Source organism: Peromyscus maniculatus, chromosome 7, assembly GCF_049852395.1.
Source record: "Peromyscus maniculatus bairdii isolate BWxNUB_F1_BW_parent chromosome 7, HU_Pman_BW_mat_3.1, whole genome shotgun sequence".
Classification (NCBI taxonomy): Eukaryota; Metazoa; Chordata; class Mammalia; order Rodentia; family Cricetidae; genus Peromyscus; species Peromyscus maniculatus.
Genome location: NC_134858.1, coordinates 52,694,828 through 52,708,929, shown reverse-complemented (window position 1 = coordinate 52,708,929; position 14,102 = coordinate 52,694,828). Strand labels below are relative to the sequence as shown.

Here is a 14,102-nt window from a genome sequence, read left to right as displayed (position 1 = left end):
AACTCAGAACTCAATAGATAAACTGAGATTAGCTTACACCCAAACACACCCAAAACTTAACAGAAAGAACTAGAGAATAAAACAGGAGAAAAGCAGAACAGTAATGAAACAATGGTCCTAATGTAACAATAACTATATAAAGAATGTTTACCCTTGTTAGGATGCAAAAACCAGTGAAACAAATAAAAAGAGGGAGCCAGCTATTATCTACATGAGATACATTTGAAATATAAAGGAATGTAATTTAGAGCTGGGCATGGTGATGCTCGCCTTTAATCCTAGCACTCAGGAGGCAGAGGCAGGTGGATCTCAGTGAGTTTGATGCCAACTATAGGACAGTCTGACCAAGGCAGTTCTTCATTTGAGGTTCCCTCTTCTCAGGTGACTCTAGGCTATGTCAGGTTGATGATAAAACCTAACTAGAACACAGTCAGAAAAACAGGCAGTCCCAGTACCCAGATGGAAAATAGGTAATGTCGGGGTATCTTCTGGTGGAATGTTGCTGGTCTTGCTGTAAGGAGCAAACTACAGCTCAACGTAAGAGGCTGTCATCAATGTCAGGATAGTTCAGTTGACCCCTAGCTAGTGTAGCTGGCATTAGAAGGCATGGTAGCCACTATCCAGAAGGAAAAACTAGGAAAGAAGGCTGAAATAAAAACCAGGAATCTAAGAAAGTTAAGAGTTATACAGAGGTCCACATGTATACGTGTTTAGGAAGTGCAGTGGTGAGAAAACATAGAAGTCTAAGAGGAAGACCAGAATAAACAGTGAAGACAGGTCTGAGTAAGTCATGGGATGGAGAAGAGAGTAATACAAGTGAGTCTGTGTGGAGGCTGAGTAGAAATGAGAAGAGTGAATGCAGGCAACGCTGCTCAGACCATCCCTAGCACCTGTAATAATGCAGCCTCTGCTTGCCCTCCTGATTCTTCCAGCCCAGCATCATGGTGTTCCTGTGGAGATGTAGCAGGGCACAAAGCAATCGACCTTGTTTTTCTAGTAAATGAAAGGTAAATAGTAAGAGCAGACACTAAAGTGGTCATGCACACAGCTAAGTTCCTGTTTCTCTGCCCTTCCTGCTCCTCTTGGGGTTTTATGAGATGTGAGAATGGGCTAACTGCATTCTTTATGGTCAGCCTCTACTCTAGTCCAACTCATTCTCACCTGTGAAAGCAGCGCTCTTTTAGAGGGAAAATCAGAAACATTGAGTCTCATTAGCACCTCTGACTTCAGTGATTCAGAGTCTTAACCACAGCCATGCTCTAGCATTCCTGTTCCTTGAAAGACAACTTGCTTTCTGTTAAACCTTGGCAGTAAAGTTTAACAGATCCCTGTATTTAAAACAAAAAACAAAGCATGCTTTAAGTTTGGAAGATTCTTTAAAATGTCACTTACCTAGTTACATCCTAGCAATCCCACTCCTAGCCAAAGCTAAAACATTTCTCCACAAAGACTTCTTCAAGAATGATCTTAGCAGTCTTAGCCATAAATAGCTAAATATGCTAAACAATATACATATCTTTCAACAAGTAAATTTATAAACAGATTAGGATATATCTGTGCACTTAGTAATAAAAAGAAATGAAGTATTGATATACACAAACTTTTTGTCCTATATATATATAAATGGATGAATTATTATGAATTACTGAAAACATTGAGTTTAGAAAGCCAGATCCAAAGGCCTACCTACTGGAGAACCATTCTAGATCTAGAACAATTTCATTACCTGCAAACTCCCCCTTTGAAGTCTATGTCACCTTTTCTCCCTGGCCCTTGGCAATCACTGATCTATTCTGTGTCTTACAGATACACATTTTCATAAATGAAGAAACAGGAACCACACAGACTCTCCCCTTTTCCAGGATTCATCAGTAGGGATCAAGTTAGATACTAGTGAAGGTTACATCATGTCCTTGGTGGCAAACCCAGTCTCTTCCTTGTAAAGACAACTTAAGAAGTGATATGCTATCAGCCGGGCGGTGGTGGCGCATGCCTTTAATCCCAGCACTCGGGAGGCAGAGCCAGGCGGATCTCTGTGAGTTCGAGGCCAGCCTGGGCTACCAAGTGAGCTCCAGGAAAGGCGCAAAGCTACACAGAGAAACCTGTCTCGAAAAACCAAACAAAAAAAAAAAAAAAAGAAGTGATATGCTGTACCTGTGCACTAATGTGGATTCCTATCTTAACCAACAATAACAAGGCACCTTCACCACTATCAATAAAGGCCAGTGAAAAACCTGGGCTTTCACCCTCATCTGACAGTAATGAGATGGCATTTCTTGCCCCACCCCCAGCATGCCAGAAAGATACTTTCTAAAATACAAGATTTAAAGAGGACCCATAACCTTATAACATAATATACCCCAAATTTCCAAGGTACAATGAAAATAAAATCATTCAATATACCAAGAACTAGAAAAATCTCAACCAATAAAGACAATTGGTAGATGCTACAGTTTTCACACAAAGATTTTAAGTCTGACACCATAAAAATACTTCAGGCAACTACTAATATGTGTATAAGCAAATAAAAATGATTTAGCAAAGAAATACAAAATGGAGAAGAATTAAAAGGAAACACAACTAAAGCTAACAGTGAACAAAAATTTTTAAAGTCAGTGTATAGGCTTAACAACAGAATGTAGAGAATGAAAATATGAATTTGAAAATGGAACAGTCTAATATTGTTCAATCTGAAGAGCAGAGGAAATATACCTTAAATAAATGAATCATGTCTCAGGGACTTATAGGGCTGTAACAAAAGATCTAACATTTATGTCATCAGACACAGAGAGGAGAAAAAAGAAAAGACTGAAAAACACACTTCAATAAAAACAGAGACTGTCCCAAATTACTAAAAGATATAAATGTATAGATTCTATAAACTGAGCAAACCATACCTAGAGTGAACAAAGAATAAAGTGATGAGTATAAATCTTCACATCAGTAATTATTTTAAATGTGAGTGGTCTGACTTTTTGTCCTAAAATTAGAGCAAATAAAATATCGTTTAATGAGAAATGATTAAGCTTTGGTACATCCATCGTGTAGTATTCAGTAAACACTAGGGAGCTACTCATATGCACAGCCTCTTGTTGAATCAAAAGGCCAATCTCAAAAGGTCACATAATGAATTATTCTATTTATATAACACTATCAAAAGGAACAAAATTTTATATAAACATGAAAGTAGGTTAGTTGCTAGATGAAAGTGAAAAGAAAGCATATGTTATTCATTATAAAGTGGTGTGTTTATGATGCTGAGATAATTCTGTATTTCATTGTGGTCATAGCTATACCAATTCTTAGATTTTATATTGTACTATATAAACTAACCACTAGGGAGAAGCAAGATGAAATGTAGCTCCAGAGTAAAGAATTTACATAACATTTATGAGGCCCATAGCAATGCAATATAAAATAAAGAATAAAGAGATAAATTCATGCAGGCTAAACCAACTAGAACTCATCTATCTCCTTGCTTCTTAACACATTGTTCTTTCAGTCTCTTGCTGTGCTATTCTTCATTGTTTTAGGAGTTGAGTTGTCTTGAGGCCTGATAGGATATGCTAGCATAGAGGCCAGCATTCCATATAGCATACATATATGTTTTCCTCATTGCACCTCATTTCTCTCCTCACCCTGCATTACATCAAATGAAGTTTAGTGTTGTGTAGTTTTTACTATGACATTAGCCTTTTGCCACTTATTAGGCTGTTGTAGGTAGTCCTTTAGATATCAGCTAGGAATTAAGTTATTTGATTCTTAAAAATTGGTCATGAGAGATGCTTCCAGAGAAGTACCTCATACCCTTTGAAAAATAATATAACTAAAATTCTGAATTCAAAACTACCTAGGTTCAAATCCCAATTCCATGATTAGCTAACTTTTAAGTCTTAAATTACTTCTACTTTCTAAAACATTTAATATGACAATAGATGATAGTACTAGTTAGATTGTTATTCTTAAAAGACTTTTATTAGTATTCAGAGACAGGTAATGCCTGGGGGCACTCACCAACCTAAGACAGAGCACCTGTGTGGCCTGGGCAAGCATCTCCATGATGGGTAAGGTGACCTGCTGACGTCCCATGCAACCCAAGTCAGAAGCTCATTTTTTAATAAAAGGGGGACCTGCAGGACCCTGGCCCCCGTTTTGGATAACTGTTGCCTTGCTTGCGGACCTTGACCTTGATATCCTCCCAATGCTAATTCCCTGCCAGGTTCCACCCTCCTGAATGCTTAAGGGAAGTTCCTTGTATGTGTATCCTGAATAATGGGCATTAACAGCTTAGATGCAAGATTGTAAAACATCAGTAGCAAACTTCTGCCCTCCAGGGTCCTCCCATTGTGCTGTAAGCCTGTAATTAAGACTTCCTACCCCCTTCAAGAAATGACATTCAACATTTAAAATTAAATATGTATATATTATATATATATATAATTGAATGAATACTGTGAATGTAATCTATGAATACCACAAATGTGATTAATATCATGAGTGTAATTTAAAAAATGAATAAGTAAATAAATATACACATACAATCAACACTTATAGACTCAGCAGGTTATATTTATATTTTTATTCATTTATGTAGATAAAGATGTGTGATGATAATTAAAGGAAATGGGACATGGTTTGAGAGAAGGGAATGAGAAGGATTGGAGGGAGGAGAGGAAGCAGAAAGTATATAACTACATTGCAATTACAAATAAAATAAATGAGTTACGTAAACTTAGAACAATGGAAACAAACCTGGTTGTTGCTAGGAGAGCCTTTTGTAGTTAAATTTTTTTTCTGTTTATAAGATCTTCAATGACTGAGCAGAAGGGTTATTATTTGCTGTAAAATGCTAAATAATTGACTTAGGAACTTCTCGTTTACATGCTAGGAAGCCAGGTGTTTCATAGTCACAGATGTTCACCACGCATGGTGGCACACAAATACTACTCTCTCTTATACTGCCGACCACATATTAGCCCCAGTGGCTCCTGTTTTACAAAATGGCATTTGTAAAACAACTTGTTTACAAATTATAAAACATTGTAAGGTTTCAGATCTAAAAATAATAATAAACTTTATTTTGGCCAAATATACTCCAGTGTGGTTTTGGTAGCTGTATGGATTAATTGTTGTGTTTATAGGAATCCAGTTATGAGAGGCATAGAAGGCAGGCATAGCAAATGGATATACCAGTGAGATGGGTAAACAACCTTGGCAAAGGAAACCAAGATACCTTAGCAGTCACAGTAGACTGGTATTTTTTTAATTAAAAAAAAATTATTCATCTTATATAACAACCATAGATCTCTCTCATCCCTCCTCCCAGTCCCGTCCCTGCTCCCCTCCCCGCCCACTCCCCCCTCTCCCCCCCTCCCCCCTCTCCCCCCCTCCCCCGCCAACCCAGCTCCCATCCCCTCCTCCAAAAGGGTAAGTCCTTCAATGGGGGGACAGCAAAGCCTGGTACATTCAGTTGATGCAAAACAACCCCCCCCCCCCCCGCATCAAGGATGAGCAAGGTAATGGGATCCAAAAACCCAGCTCATGCACCAGGGATAGATCCTGATCACACTGCCAGGGGCCCCTCAAACAGACCCAGCTACACAACTGTCTCCTATATGCAGAGGGTCTAGTCTGGTCCCATGCAGGTTCCACAACTGTCAGTCTAAAGTTTGTGAGTTCCTATGGCTTGGTTCGGTTGTCTCTGTATTTTTCCCCCTCATGATCTTGACCCCCCCCCCTTGCATATAATCCTTCTTCCCTCTCTTCGACTAGACTCCTGGATCTCTGCATCTGCTTCCATCAGTTACTGGATGAAGGCTCTATGATGACAGTTAGGGTATTCACCAATCGGATAACTGAGTAGACCAGTTCAGGCACCCTCTCCACTATTGCTAGTAGTCTAATCTGGGGTCGTCCTTGTGGATTCCTGGCAATTTCCCTAGCACCCGATTTCTCCCTTACCCCATAATGTCTCCCTCTATCAAGATATCTCTTTCATAACTCTCCTACTCCTCCCCTCCCCCAGCTCAACCATCCTGTTCCCTTATCCCCTCCCTTCTATTGCCCCCCTTCATCTCCAGTTTATTCATAGAGAGCTCATCTGTTTCCCCTTCCCAAGGTGATCCATGCATCGCTCTTACAGTCCTCCTTGTTTCCTAGCTTCTCTGGAGCTATGGGTTGTAGCTGATTATCCTTTGCTTTACATCTAGTATCCACTTATGAATGAGTACATACTATGTTTGTCTTTCTGATTCTGGGTTACCTCACTCAGGATGATATTTTCTAGTTCAATCCATTTGCCTGTAAAATTTCATGATGTCATTGTTTTTTACAGCTGAATAATACTCCATTGTAAGTATGTACCACATTTTCTTTATCCATTCTTCAGTGGAGAGGCATATAGATTGTTTCCAGGTTCTGGCTATTACAAATAATGCTGCTATGAACATAGTTGAGCATGTGTCCTTGTGATGTGATTGAGCATCCCTTGGGTATATGCCCAAGAGTGGTATCCTTGCGTCCTGAGGTATATTGATTTCCAATTTTCTGAGAAGTCGCCATACTGATTTCCAAAGTGGCTGTACAAGTTTTACTCACTCCAACAGTGGGGGAGTGTTCCCCTTGTTCCACATGCTCTCCAACATAAGCTGTTATCAGTGTTTTTGATCTTAGCCATTCTGACAGGTGTAGTAAGATGGTATCTCAGAGTCGTTTTGATTTGCATTTCCCTGATGACTAAGGATGTTGAACAATTCCTTAAATGTCTTTCAGTCATTGGAATTCTTCTGTTGAGAATTCTCTGTTTAGCTCTGTAGCCCATTTTTTAATTGGATTGTTTGGTATTTTACAGTCTTGTTTCTTGAATTCTTTATATATTTTGGAGATCAGCCCTCTATCAGATGTGGGATTGGTGAAGAGCTTTTCCCATTTCTGTAGGCTGTCATTTTGTCTTATTTACTGTGTCCTTTGCCTTACAGAAGCTTTTCAGTTTCAGGAGGTCTCATTTATTAATTGTTGCTTTCAGTGTCTGTGCTACTGGTGTTATATTTAGGAAATGGTCTCCTGTGTCAATGCATTCTAGGCTACTTCCTACTTTCTCATCTGTCAAGTTCAGTGTAGCTGGATTTATGTTGAGGTCTTTGATCCACTTGGATTTGAGTTTTGTGGATGGTGAGGGATTTGAGTTTTGTGCATGGTGATAGATATGGATCTATTTGCAATCTTCTACATGTTGACATCCAGTTATGCCAGCACCATTTGTTGAAGATGCTTTCTTTTTTCCATTGTACAGTTTTGGCTTGTCAAAAAACAGGTTTTCATAGGTATGTGGATTAATGTCAGATTCCATTGGTCCACATGTCTGTTTTTATGCCAATACCAAGCTGTTTTTATTACTATAGCATAGACTGGTATTTAAATTGAATCAATGTGTCCAGAGTGTATTATGACTTCCCGGGGTAGAGGTTAGACAAAAAGCTCATGTTGTGTGAGATAGTTAAATAGTATTGAGAACAAGATGTCATCCCACTCTAGAATAAAATTGTCAGGATGATGAAGGGATTACAAACTCTTATGTAAGAAACATGGTGAAACTGAGGCAATGTTAAGGAGACCTGTTTTGAATTCTGAATAATTCTCAAAGGAAACCTTGTTCTGATTATCACAAATGAGGGGAGAGACCAATGACATCCAGGCCATCAGGACATTGTCTTCTACATCATGGAGCACTAGAATTGTCTGAAGTGGGGTTGGCTGTCTCCAGTGAGTAGCTGGTGAGCACTCTGTGGCTAGACTAGCAGACTGATGGGAACAAATCTGTTATTTGGGAGAAGCTACAGAAACTGCATGACTCTCTGAGACTTACTTCCCCGGTTCTTCTTAAGGTAGGGTTTAAGGGTCCACACTAGCACTTATTATAGTCCTGATTAGTTTCTAGTTCCTTGAGGGTGCTAGAAAGATTCTCCTTTGGACCTTGGTTTTCCAAAAATAAAATTGAGAAGTTTTTATTTTATGGCTTTTTTCTGTACCTAAATTTTTGTGAAATTCCAACAGATTTGAAGATCAAATAATATTGAGAGGAAGAGGATACTTTGCAATAAGAATATGTATATGGTTCTACTAGAGAACTTTTAGAACTGATAAACACTTTTAAGGAGCTGGATACAAAATCAGTAGACAGTCGTTCCTATCTGACAGCAATAAACACGCTCAGAACAAAAGCAGGAGAACAACCTATGCACAGTAGCTTCAAAAACCTTTGTACTCAACCTAACCAAGGAAGTCAAAGACCTACACTATGAACATTTTAAAATACTGAAGAAATTGAAGATGAAAATAGATGGAAAGAGTTCCCATACTCTTGAATCAGCAAAATTAATATTGTGAAATGCCTGTATTAACAAAAAGCCATTTATAAATCCAGAGTAATCCTCCATCAAAATTCCAATAACTTTCTTCCAGAAATAGAAAAACAATCCTGAAATTCATATGAAAGCACAGAAGACCCCAAACAGCTAAGCAATCCTGAGCAAAAAGAACAATGCTGGAGGTATCCTCTGCTTGATTTTAAGGTTTTCTACAGAGCTATAGTAACCAAAAGAAATGGTACTGGCATAAAAACAGACACAGTAGGACAGGGAAATGGATCAGCAGGAAAGAGTGCTTGCCATCCAACCCAATGACTTCAGTTCTGTACTAGAATCCATGTGAAAAGCCAGATGTTGTTTGTGAGCCTCTGTATTCTCTGTACTTCTACCAAGAGATAGGAGGAAGGGATAAGAGACTCAGCTGGAAGCTTGTCTTGAGATACACTGGCCATTGCCAAAAGAAGGGAGACTCTGCCACAAACAAGGTAGAAGATGAGAACCAACTCCTGAAAGTTGTCTTCTGATCTCTACACACGTGCCAGGGCTTACACACTCCTACATTCACACACACATGCACAATCATACACAATAAATAAAAATTGTTTTAATTTTTAAAAGCTGCATAAATCAATGGAATAAAAAACAAGTTATAAACTCATACTGCTACAACCACCTGATTTGGGACAGATGCCAAAACACATTGGACAAAAGCCTCTTCTACAAATGGTAGTGGGAAAACGGAATGTCTACATGGAGAGGAATTAAACTAGAGCTCTGTCTCTTCTGCACAAGAATTAGCTGAGAATTGACCAAAAACTTCAAATGTAAGACCTGAAACTATTAGGGAAATACTAAAAGAGGAATAGGAAAGGACTTCCAGCAAGGGATTCCAGAGGCTCAGATGTAAAACCCAAAATTGACAAGTGGGATTACATGAAATATTAAAGTTTCTGCACAGTTCAGGAAACAGTCTGTACAAAGATTTAAAAAAAAAAAAAAAAAAAAAAGACCCTACAGAAAAGGAGAAAAAAAAAAGTCAGCTCTACTTTTGATATATAAAGAATTCCCCCAAAAAAATTCCAATCAATAAATGAGCTAATAAAACAGATAGCTCTCAAAAGATGACATACAAATGGCAATAAACATGAAAAAATATTTAATAATCTTAGCCAATAGGGAAATTCAATTTAAAGCTACTCTGAGATTGCATCGGAATGGCTGTCATTACGAAAACAATGACAGGTACATTCGAAGATGGGATGGACCATGTACGCTGCTGGCAGGAATGGGAGGTTACTCAGCCATTGTGCAGATCAGACTAAAAACTGGAAACAGAATGTCCCCGTGACGAGCACTGCTCCTGGGTGTGTACCCAAAGGATGCTGAAGTCATCATAGCACAGACAGAGATGCACATCTGTACTATTAGAGCACTGGTTACTGCAGCCAAAAAACTAGGGAACCAGTTTAGTGTTCACTACTGAGTAGCTAAACTGGTATATTTATACAATGGCGTTTTACTTACTTGTAAATCAGAATGAAATTATTCCATTTAAAGGAAAATGGATATAATTAAAGATAGTCATATTAGCCGGGTGATGCGCCTTTAATCCCAGCACTCGGGAGGCAGAGCTAGGCAGATCTCTGTGAGAGTTCCAGGCCAGCCTGGTCTATAGAGCAAGATCCAGGACAGGCCCCAAAACTACACAGAGAAACTCTGTCTCAAAAAACAAAGAAACAAGCTTGCATTCCCACCAGCAGTGGAGGAGAGTTCCCCTAGTTCCACAACCTCTCCAGCATAAAGTGTCTTCAGTGTTTTTGATCTTAGCCACTCTGACAGGCGTAAGGTGGTATCTCAGAGCAGGAACTGACCTACTCTGGTGATGGGATGTCCAGACACCCTGTTAGTTGTGCCAAACACCCCATCCAAGGAAGGTCTGAGGAATCTGGATGCAGACATCCACGGCTGGGCCCCTGGTGGAGCACTGGGAGTCTAATTAGTGAGAAAGAAGAGGGTTTATATGAGCAAGAATTGTTGAAGCCAAGGTTGGATAAAGCACAGGGACAAATAACCAAATGAATGGAAGCATAGGATCTATGAACCAAAGGCTGAGGGGCCCCCAACTGGATCAGGCCCCCTGAACGGGTGAGACAGTCATTTGGCTTGATCTGTTTGGGAGGCAGCTGTGTGTTGGTGCCGGGTCCTGGGCTCGTTGCATGAGTTGGCTGTTTGAATCCTGGGACCTATGCAGGGACGCTTGGCTCGGTCTGGGAGGCGGGGACTGGACCTGGCTGGACTGAGTCTACCAGGTCGATCCCGGTCCTCGGGGGAGACCTTGATCTGGAGGAGGTGGGAATGGGGGGTGGGGTGGGTGGAGGGGGAGGGGGGTGAGAGTGGGAGAACAGGGGAATCTGTGGCTATTATGTTGAACTAAATGATGTTGTAAAATAAATTTACTAAAAAATAAAAAAAAAACAAAGAAACAAACAAAAAAGATAATCATATTAAGTAAAAATAGGTCAGACTGAGAAAGACGAATATTGGGTGAGTGAGGTGTGTCAGTGGATAAAGGTACTTATTGCCAAAGCTGACATCCTGAGTTGAGACTCACAGGGTAGAGGGACAGGACTGACTCTGACAGGTTGTCCTCTGACTGTCACTTATGTGTCATAGCAAGAATGTGCATCTGTTTACACACACACATAAAAACTAAATGTTTAGTTTAAATGATAAGTTTTGCATCTTTTCTCTCCATTGTGGGGCCTAAATTTTATAGAGACCTAAAATCATTTATACACACAGGGCAGGAAAATATTAACAAGATTAAAGGAACAAAGTAGAAGAAGGGAAAAAATGGAATGGGGAACAAATGTGGTCAAAGCATATGAAAAACTAGCTGGCACTGGTGGCGCATGCCTTTTGTCCCAGCACTTGGGAGGCAGAAGCAGACGGATATCAGTGAGTTCGAGGCCAGCCTGGTCTACAAAGAGTTCCAGGACAGCCAACACTATTAAACAGAGAAACCCTGTCTCGAAAAAAAATTTTTTAAGTATCTGATAAACTTATATGAAAATATTGTTATGAAAATCACTATATATAATGACTATGTTGCAGTAAAAATTTATTTAAAGAATATGTATATGAAACCACTTATAATTTGCTGCTATTATGAGTGAAATAATGACCATACCGGAGTAGTCTAAAATATTATACTAAAGAGAAGTAGGGTGACTGAGTACAGGACCTGTGGTTCAATCCAAAGGAAAGCAAGGAAGAAAGACAAAAGGAAAGGAAAAGTACACGAAGGAATAAATTTTTATATGTTTAAAAAGAATAGTTTTAGATTTCTGCCCGAGAGTAACAGATTCAGAAAGGCCAAATGCTAAATAGCTCTGTCCGAAGACAAGACTGTCTATACAGCAAGGGGTAGTAGTCAGCTGTAAGCTGGGCAGGTGCCCTTCCTCTGCCCACAACAGGCTACTCTCCCCAGACCGGGATGTGCTCCACACCTAGGCAGCCCAGGTGTACAATAGACAGGGCCTGGGCAGCAGGGCTCTGCAAGAAGTGAATTCAAGTGGCATTATGACCCTAAGCAGACAGCAGGACTCTGTAACTGTGTCTGAGCTATGAAAGGTAGCCAAGGGAGCAGGCTGCTTCCAAGTCACCTCTGCAGGTGACGGCATCCTCCACCTAGAAGGGAAGCAGCCGTGCTGCTGGGAATAGTTGTCCTCAGCAGAATGTGCACCTTTTCCATAGAGTTCTTCCTGTCAAAACTGTGTTTGAACAACTTTATAAAGAAGCTAGGCCTCTCCTTGCCTTAATTCTGGAGATTTTGATGTTCTTTCCTAGCTGAAATACTGTCCCTATTAAAACATTGCCATAAATTGGAACCGAGAGAGAGGACAGGTTTATCCAGGGGGAGAAAGAAAATGTCTTTGAGTATTTGAATAAAAAAACAAACATTACACAGAGAAGAACACTACTCTTAGTTAAGGTTTCTATTGCTGTGATAAAGCACCATAACCAACCTGGGGAAGAAAGGGTATATTTGATTTGACTTACACTTCCAGTAACAGTCACCACTGAGGGAGCTCAGGGCAGGAACTCAAGCAGAGGCCATGGAGGAGTGCAGCTGACTGACTTGTTCTCATGGCTTGTTCATCCTGCTTTCTTGTACACCCAAGGACTCCCTGCAGAGAGGTAGCATCACCCACAATGGGCAGACCCTCCCACATCAATCACTAATTAAGAAAATGACCCACAGGCCAGTCTGGTGGAGGCACATTCTCTATTGAGGTTCCCTCTTCCAAAATGACTCCAGCTTGTGTCCAGTTGACATAAAAGCAGCTAACACAGTTTTCATCAGTAAAAGGGCCAGGACTCAAAGGAGGAAAGAAACTGGGATGGAGGGAGGGGGGCTTTATACAAAAAAAAAAATGCAAGGTCTTAATAATAAAAAATAATAATAAATTTTTTTTAAAAATTAGCTTTAAAAAAAATCTCCCAGATCAGTGGCACTTGGACTTGTAGGAGCCTCTGCCTCCTGGGCACCATGTTGCACACTTCAGGTTTGAAGAATACAGGATTCTGTATAGGGAAATTGACTGGCCCAAGAAAACAGTCTTTAAAATATTAATAGTTAGTATTTCCCACTGGGGGGAAAAACTGGGTCTCTCCCTAATCAAGCATGTTGAAGCCTGTCACACAGATCTTGTCATACAGATTTTTACTGGATTCAGGCTGTCTATGATGATTGGTTTGCCTGGGCATGAATCTTTAGTGTGTTTAAAAACAAAACAAACAAAAAACAAAAAAACCTCATGATTAATATGTTTAAAGAAAGTCTCCAATATAACATATAGAGGGAGAACTCAGAGGAAGCAGATGTCATGCAAGATATAAAGGAAAATCTCCTTTAAAATGAATTCCTTCTAGGCTGGAGAGATGGCTCAGCCGTTAAAGGCTAGGCTCACAACCAAAAATATAAAATGAATTCCTTCTTTAAAACATGCAATTTCACAAAATTAAAGGTAAAAGTAATTAAATGAAAATCATCATGGAGGAACTGGGAAGATGGCAAGTCAGTAAAGCGCTTGCCTCAGGAGCATAAGGACCTGAGTTTGCATCACCAAAGCCCACATCAAAAGCCAGGTGCACTGCATATGCTTGTAATCTCACCGATGGCAGGGTGGGTTTACATCCAGGAGAGACCCCGTCTCAAAAGAAAGGGTGAAGGTGTCTGAGGAGTGGCACAATGTGACCTTGCATGTTAGAAAAAGAACTTTTTGTGATTTTGTAATAAGAAATGCAAATCTTATCCTAATAGAGATATTTAAAATATGTATTTTTGAGAATCCATTCTCATGTGAAACAATTCATGAATATATAAACTTTAGTTCATGCAAAATTTTAATAGAGTTGATTTAGTACTAACTCCATGCCTAAGCATTTTATGCATGTTAGCTCATTTAACCCTCTCAGAAACCTGTAATGTAGGCTTGTCATTATTTCTGTTTTATAATGAGAAGTTAGAATTTAGAAAAAAATAGTGTTCCCAATGTCACCTGATCAATAAAGGCAAAACTGGGATTTGAACTGGCCACCCAACCTCAGAGCCAACACACTTGAATGTCTCATTGCCTCAGGTAGATTTTTCAGAAATTATTTATGATTCTAGAAAAGTTCCGAATCATCTCTGTCTAATTTTCATGGTTTCATTGAAGCACCCTCACTATT

The 14,102-nt window shown here is 39.6% G+C and overlaps 1 protein-coding gene across 3 annotated transcripts in view; it reads left to right on the top strand.

Moving 5' to 3' along the window:
- Positions 1-14,102, top strand: part of Scaper (S-phase cyclin A associated protein in the ER) — a 369,576-nt gene that overhangs the window by 294,884 nt on the left and 60,590 nt on the right. The window lies entirely within an intron of this gene.